Source organism: Cervus elaphus, chromosome 1 (genome assembly GCF_910594005.1).
Source record: "Cervus elaphus chromosome 1, mCerEla1.1, whole genome shotgun sequence".
Taxonomy (NCBI): Eukaryota; Metazoa; Chordata; class Mammalia; order Artiodactyla; family Cervidae; genus Cervus; species Cervus elaphus.
The window spans coordinates 38,401,014-38,408,452 of NC_057815.1; the positions used below are offsets into that span (position 1 = coordinate 38,401,014).

Here is a 7,439-nt window from a genome sequence, read left to right on the forward strand (position 1 = left end):
CACATGACCAGGCTATGCTGGAGAATCTGAGTCAAGTGTAGATCGTGCCTCAGTGTACTATATACACGTAGCAGCCACTGTTTGCTACGCACTTGGTCCAGGCAAAGGGAATCTCCTCTGAGAATGCTGTGTAGGTTACAAGCCGATGCTCTAGTCTTGGGTCTAGATATGGATATGTGCATTACTGGAAGCTGAATTCCAGGACTTCATTTTTGCATAAGAACCAGGAAAAGATTAATGTTTGCTTAATATGCTAGCTTTTTAAAATGCATAATTTTCTCTGATTTTTTTCATTCTAATATTCACTCTGCACCTAATCATGTATTTATAATTGCATTATTTTTCTCAAAGAGAACCCTTCCAAACTTCCACATTTCAAACCCATAAAACCTTGAGACATGTACTCGTCTGGAAGGAGACAGGCTTCCAGAAAATCCAATGGAACCCTTATTTACACAGAAGTTCTCACCTGTAACTATGGGCCACTGTCCTAGGGAAGGTTGTTGGTATCTCTGCCATGTGTCCTGACTTCCCTCCTAGCTGATGAGTAAGGACACCCTGTTTGATTTACCTATTCAAGTGGGGTCTGCACCTGGTCTTTCTCTCAGTCCAAACCTAACGTGGACACAGTTGTTACCCACTTCTTTCATCTGGCTTCCTCCTTCTTGCTCTTTTGGATTCAGCTCAGGAGCCACTGTCTCCTGGGAGCCTTCCCTGATGCTCTCAGGGTAGGCTGGGTGCCCACTCACTGTAGACCTTCAATAATGGTTAGTTGAATGAATGAATGAATAAATGAATGAAGCTGATCCATCAAATGATCCCTTTCTGGCCCTAGAAAAATATGTCCTTTTTGGTTGGCTCCTGTGGAATCCAGGCCTTCCATGTCCAGCAGTGCCCCTAGTTCTCTGCTTTCTGGATTGCTCCTTGCCCAGCATCCTGAATCTCCCATTCCGGATGCCTCCAGACAAAGGCGGCTTCTTTTTCTGTTTTCATGCTTGACCTCCTCTCTTACAGCTCCTGGCCTGGGCACTTACTGTGGCAAGAGACTTCACTTCCTATCTGTCATCCAGGTCGCCCAGCACCTCCATGAGGTGTTTTTTTTTTTTTTTTTTGCTAGAGTTGTGTTTGTTTGCTAGAGCTGCCAGAACCAAGTGCCACAGATAGGGTGACCCAAACAACTGAAGTTACTTACAGTTCTGGAGACTAGGAGTTCAAGGTCAAGGTGTCAGCAAGGTTGATTCCTTCTGAGGCCTCTGTCCTTGGCTTACAGATGCCGAATTCTCCTCCCTATGTCTTCACAGTTTCCTCCCTCTGTGCATGTCCTGTCTTAATCTCTCTTCTTATAAAGATACCAGTCATACTGGCTTAGGGCTCATTTTTACTATAATTATCTCTTTAAAGGCCCCCGTTTACAAACCCATCAAGTAAAGCAACATTCTGAGGTATTAGGAATTAGGAATTCAACATATGACTTTGGTGGGAGGGGCATTATTCAGCTACATAACAGAGTTTTCTTCATTCTATGTATAAGGACCCTGATACCCAAAGGGATTAAGTAACTTTCCGTTACTGTGCGAGCTGCTATAACAGAGCTAGCATAGACTGGGTGGTTCAACAACGATAATTCATTTTTCAGAGTTCCGGAAGCTTGGGAAGTTCAAGATCAAGTCTTCTGCAGATACATGTCTGAAGAGAGCCTGCTTCCTGGCTTGTAGAGAGCTGCTTTCTCAGTGTCCTCACAGGGCCAAGAGAGGGGCCATGTCTCATGCTTATTCTTATAAGGGCACTAGTCCCATTCATGAGGTCTCCACCCTCATGATCTAACTACCTTCCAAAGGCCCCACTTCCAAAAAGCAAATTAGGCTTCAACATATGAATTAGGGGGTCACAGTCTAAAGCACTTGCCATGGTCACTCAGGCAGCAGGTTGAGGAGTGAGGCCTTCTGACCCCAAGTCCTGCTGACTTCTGTCCCACCCACAGCCTCTGTTCCCTGGGCTTCTCCAAGAGCTCTCTGTTCCCACTGTCGTTTTCCCACCATTTCATTTCCTACAAAGTGACATACCTCTGTGTGCCACGTGAACACTGGTGGCCAGGGCCACACAACCGGAGGACCCAGGATGGGGAGTTCTGAGGCCAGTCCAGGCAGCGGCAGTGGTTGGCAGGGGCGGGGGTGAGGTTGTAGGATAAAGGAGAGGCCAAGGGTCCGGATCTTGGCAGCCAAACCACCTAGGTTCAAATCCAGGTTCACTCCTTCTCTAACCCTGTGGTCCCGGCCAAGTTACTCAAGCCCTCAGTGCCTCCGTTTTCCCATCTGTGAAATGGTGATAATAACCGTACCCACATCATCGGTTACTGAGTCGACTGGATGAGTCAGCTGTGAACAGCAGCCAGCACTTAGTACGCTGTGACTGAGTGACCGCAATGATGATCGTGACTATCATTTTCTAGGGATGAGGTTTCCTGAGTTTGGTATTCTCCATGCTCTGTTGAGTGACATTGCTCTGAGGCAGGAATGGGCCTGGATTCCTGTTGGAGGCTCGTGGGAGGGAAGCACAGGCTGAGATGGACAGACGGTCTGGATTATGCCCGGAGCTCGGGCGTAATGACGCTTGCCCTCACCTTAGAGCCAGGAGACGCAAGGGTCTTGGGGTTTCCAGCTGGTAGTGCCCTGCAGAGATCTCTGTGGCCATCCCTCTGCCTCCAGGCAGCCCTTTTGTATATCCTTTGCTAGGATGAGGCCTTGAAGAGCTGGGTGACAGCGTGTGGCTGCCAAGAAGTTTTATGGTGCCTCCTACTAGCTGTGACTTCTATTTCGGGACCCACAAAGGTCAAAGTCAATCCCTGCCTGCAGGAATGACGAGACGCGTGCAGGGAGCAGCTGGGTTCCCCAGCCTCCTGGGTCCCACTAACCGCGAGGCACGAACCTCGAACCCATCAAGCACAGGGGTTGACATAAACTCCAGGGCTGAGCCCCAAGGCGCTGCTCTGTGTGAATCCCCAGTGAGCCCCAAATGGAGAGAAATACAACTTCTCACAGCTCATTCTGAGCCCTGCCCACCCCCCACCTTCTCCATCACTCAGCCAATGGCAGAGCTTAGCTAACAATTAAATACAGTAGCAGTTTAAAACTGCCCCGCCTGCCTGCCCAGGCTGCTGTTGGCTATGGCGGGCCTGGGCTCCCCACCCAGCCTGATGCTGGCACTGAAAACTGGCTCGCAAAACACCCTGTAAAAGAAGGTCCAGGGGCCAGTGGGCCAGGATCACGACCAGAGCCGCGTTCTCACACCTTGTCGCTGTCACAGGAGCTTGCTTTTGCTTCACCCCCTTTCCTGGGAGTCTGGTAGATCTATGGTGGGCCCAGCTAGTCTACTCGACTTATAGGTAGAGTGCCCTCAGGGTGTTGATGGAGATCCTACCCAGACCCTGTGCAGAGAGAAGCCAGCTGAGGTGGATGGGAAAGGACACCCAAAGGATCCCACCAAAGGGATCAGAAGCCTCAGGTTTCAATCCTGGGCCTGCTGCCTGCTGGCCGCGACCCTGGAAATCAGTGGTCCTCAGACTCTGGTGTCTGAGCAGCAGCATCTGCATCGCCTAGGAACTTCTTGGAACACCAGTCAACAGGCCCCACTCCAGACCCACTGAGTCAGAAACTTAAGCTGGAGCCCCGCCATCTGAGTTTTAACAAGCCCTCCAAGTGACGCCGGTACTCGCTGAAGCTCCAACCACTGTCTTAACTCATTTCCTTTGTCTGAGACTCACTTTCCTAGTCTGGAAAATGGGGAAAAGACATAGGTTTTCCAGGTGTTGTATTTAACGAGATTATAGTACACGACAGACAGGCATCACCTGGTCACAGAGAAGACGCCCGCAAGCGTTGCTGCTGGAGGGCTGAGGATGCGGGATATCGCTGGCATCTGAGCACCCATCCACACTCGATGCAGGAGGCTGCCTCTCTCTTGGCCTTGGCTCTGAGGGATTCTCAAGTCAGACCTCATGTCACGAACCATCAGGGGGACTGAGTGAGCAGGTGACACCAAAGGTCTAGCAAAGTTACAGGCGGGAAAGAGCAAGAAGGCAGAAGAACAGACACAACAGGGTTAGAGATCAAAAGAGAACAAGGAAAGGTGCAAGGAAAAAGGAGAATTTGTGCTGGTAAGTGTGTGATGCCACACTCATTTTGTTGCCTTTGGTGCCGATGGTCACTCATTTGGAAAAATACTTGTGGGGAACTTCCCTGGTGGTCCAGTGGCTAAGACTCTGCACTCCCAATGCAGGTGCCCCAGGTTCGATCCCTGATCAGGGAACTGGATCCCACACGCCACAATTAAAGCTCCTGAATGCTGCAGTGATCACTGATGATCCTGTGTGCTGCAGCTAAGACCTGGCTCAGCCAATAAAACTTTTTTTAAAAAAAAGAAAAAGAAAAACACTTGTGGTCCTAGAGTTGTCACCAAGGAGAAAGGCCTCACGTGTCATTGCTTCCACACAACCCAATGTGTACCCTGTACCCCATCCTGCCATAGTCTCCCATGTTGCCTGTCCCTGGGTTGAAATACCCTGCTCCCCATTTTTGTCATCAGGAAAGTGCTTACTAGGCATCTTCTCTATGTAGGATGCCCATGATGTATTTTTTAAGGGAGGTGACATGTTTCCTGCCTTGTAAGGGATTTCTTATCTGGTAACTTCAGAAGAAAAATATATTCTGGCATCTAAGCTGACCCATAGCCCTTACCAGAAGCTGCACTGCCCACAGAGTGTCTGTTGGGTTGGGTGTGGTCCTGCGGGACTGTCTTTATGTATTTGTGAGAAAGAAAGTGAGAGGAGGAGAGAAGGGAGTGGGCTGCAGACACCACATCTTCTGGAAGACCGTGTGACATGTCTGTTTCTCTTATGCTTCAGTACCTGCTGCTAGTGGTAAAGAACCCACCCGCCAATGCAGGAGACTGCATGAGCTGCAAGAGCTGCAGGTTTGATCCCTGGGTCAGGAAGATTCCCCGGAGGAGGGCATAGCAACACACTCCAGTATTTTTTTTCATTTATTTTTATTAGTTGGAGGCTAATTACTTTACAGTATTGTAGTAGTTTTTGCCATACATTGACAAGAATCAGCCATGGATTTACACGTGTTCCCCATCCCCATCCCCCCTCCCACCTCCCTCCCCATCCCATCCCTCTGGGTCTTCCCAGTGCACCAGCCCTGAGCACTTGTCTCATGCATCCAATATGGGCTGGTGATCTGTTTCACCCTTGATAGTATACTTGTTCAATGTTATTCTCTCAGAACATCCCACCCTCGCCTTTTCCCACAGAGTCCCAAAGTCTGTTCTGTACATCTGTGTCTCTTTTTCTGTTTTGCATATAGGGTTGTTGTTACCATCTTTCTAAATTCCATATATATGTGTTAGTATGCTGTAATGTTCTTTATCTTTCTGGCTTACTTCACTCTGTATAATGGGCTCCAGTTTCATCCATCTCATTAGAACTGATTCAAATGAATTCTTTTTAATGGCTGAGTAATATTCCATGGTGTATATGTACCACAGCTTCCTTATCCATTCGTCTGCTGATGGGCATCTAGGTTGCTTCCATGTCCTGGCTATTATAAACAGTGCTGCGATGAACATTGGGGTGCACGTGTCTCTTTCAGATCTGGTTTCCTCAGTGTGTATGCCCAGGAGTGGGATTGCTGGGTCATATGGCAGTTCTATTTCCAGTTTCTTAAGGAATCTCCACACTGTTTTCCATAGTGGCTGTACTAGTTTGCATTCCCACCAACAGTGTAAGAGGGCTCCCTTTTCTCCACCCCCTCTCCAGCATTTATTGCTTGTAGACTTTTGGATAGCAGCCATCCTGACTGGTACTCCAGTATTTTTGCCTGGAGAATTCCACAGAGAAGCTTGGCGGGCCTCAGTCCATGGGGTCGCAAAGAGTCGGACACGACTGAGCGACTTAGCTCACACACACACACACCTGGCTCTCCCAGACATCAGGTAACAACCACATTTCAGAGGCAGTGGGAATCCAGAATCCTAGGATCCCAGGGCAGGCAAGCAACTTACATCTTTGTCTATCCATCCTTTTGCCTCTAGGCAGGGCAGTCATCAAACAGTCCTAAGAGAGAACTGTCCATCCTTTTTGTGTACGTTCTCCATAAGCTTCTGAGTCTGAGTGGTCCATGTTACCAAAAAATAACCATAAAAATTGCTACTATTTTTAATCTACTGAGCTACGTGTATGGTCTTGCATATACATTATCTGTTGTCTTCACCATTGCACTGGAGAGTGGAGCTATTCATCTTTGTTTTTCTTAGTGAGAAAAACTGAAGCCGAGAGAGGTCACATTACCTGCCCAAGGGCACATGAGAAGGAGTAGATTCAGAGTTTGAACCTAGTTCTCTCTAATTTCAATGCTCTTTCCACAGCATTGCCCAACTGTAAAACTTTCCCTGTCTTATCACTCATGAATTCATTCAGTTAACATATATTTTTGAGCACCTGCTTTATGCCAAGCATTGTGCCAGCAGAACAGCTAAATGGAATTTCTTCTATTTTTATATAAGCTAATTCTTACTTACCCTTCTTAGTAGGGAAAAAGATGCAGGTTGATCAATGAGTGATTATTTGGGGGTTGAGTCAAACACGCTGCTGTTGTTCAGTCGCTAAGTCCTGTCCAGCTCTTTGCGACCCCATGGACTGCAGCACCCCAGGCTCCTCTGTCCTCCACTGTCTCCGAGAGTTTGCTCAAATCCATATCCATTGAGTTGGTGATGCTATCTAACCATTTCACCCTCTGCCACCCCCTTCTCCTTTTGCCTTCAGTCTTTCCCAGCAAACACGGGAACACGACAGATCCAAGAAAGGAGCTTTAGGCCCTTAATTCTCTCTTGTTTGTTGTTCCCACACACCTTTCCACCAGCCTGAGAGGCAGATCAGAGTTATTTATGACTAGAAGGGGGAACCATGGGAAGGTCTTCAAGGGCAAGGATGAGAGGGTCCTGTACAGGGGCACACTCCTAGTGTTTGGAATTGAGATGGTTATCTCAATTCAGTCAGTTTAGTCACTCAGTTATGTCTGACTATTTCCAACCCCATGGACTGCAGCACGTCAGGCTTCCCTGTCCATCACCAACTCTCCGAGTTTACTCAGACTCCTGTCCATCGAGTAGGTGATGCCATCCAACCATCTCATCTGCTGTCATCTGCTTCTCCTGCCTTCAATCTTCCCCAGCATCAGGGTCTTTTCCAGGGAGTCAGTTCTTTGCATCAAGTGGCCAAAGTATTGGAGTTTCAGCTTCAGCATCAGTTCTTCCAATGAATAGTCAGGACTGATTTCCTTTAAGATGGACTGGTTTGATCTCCTTGCAGTCCAAGGGACTCTCAAGAGTCTTCTCCAACACCACAGTTTAAAAGCATCAATTCTTCGGCCCTCAGCTTTCTT

General features: G+C 48.1%; 1 non-coding gene across 1 annotated transcript; it reads left to right on the top strand.

Annotated features, from left to right (window-relative positions):
• Window positions 1-4,232: 4,232 nt before the first annotated feature.
• On the top strand, window positions 4,233-4,305 carry TRNAG-CCC. The gene has a single exon. It is a non-coding gene; the product is annotated as a tRNA-Gly (tRNA).
• The last annotated feature ends 3,134 nt before the right edge of the window (window positions 4,306-7,439 follow it).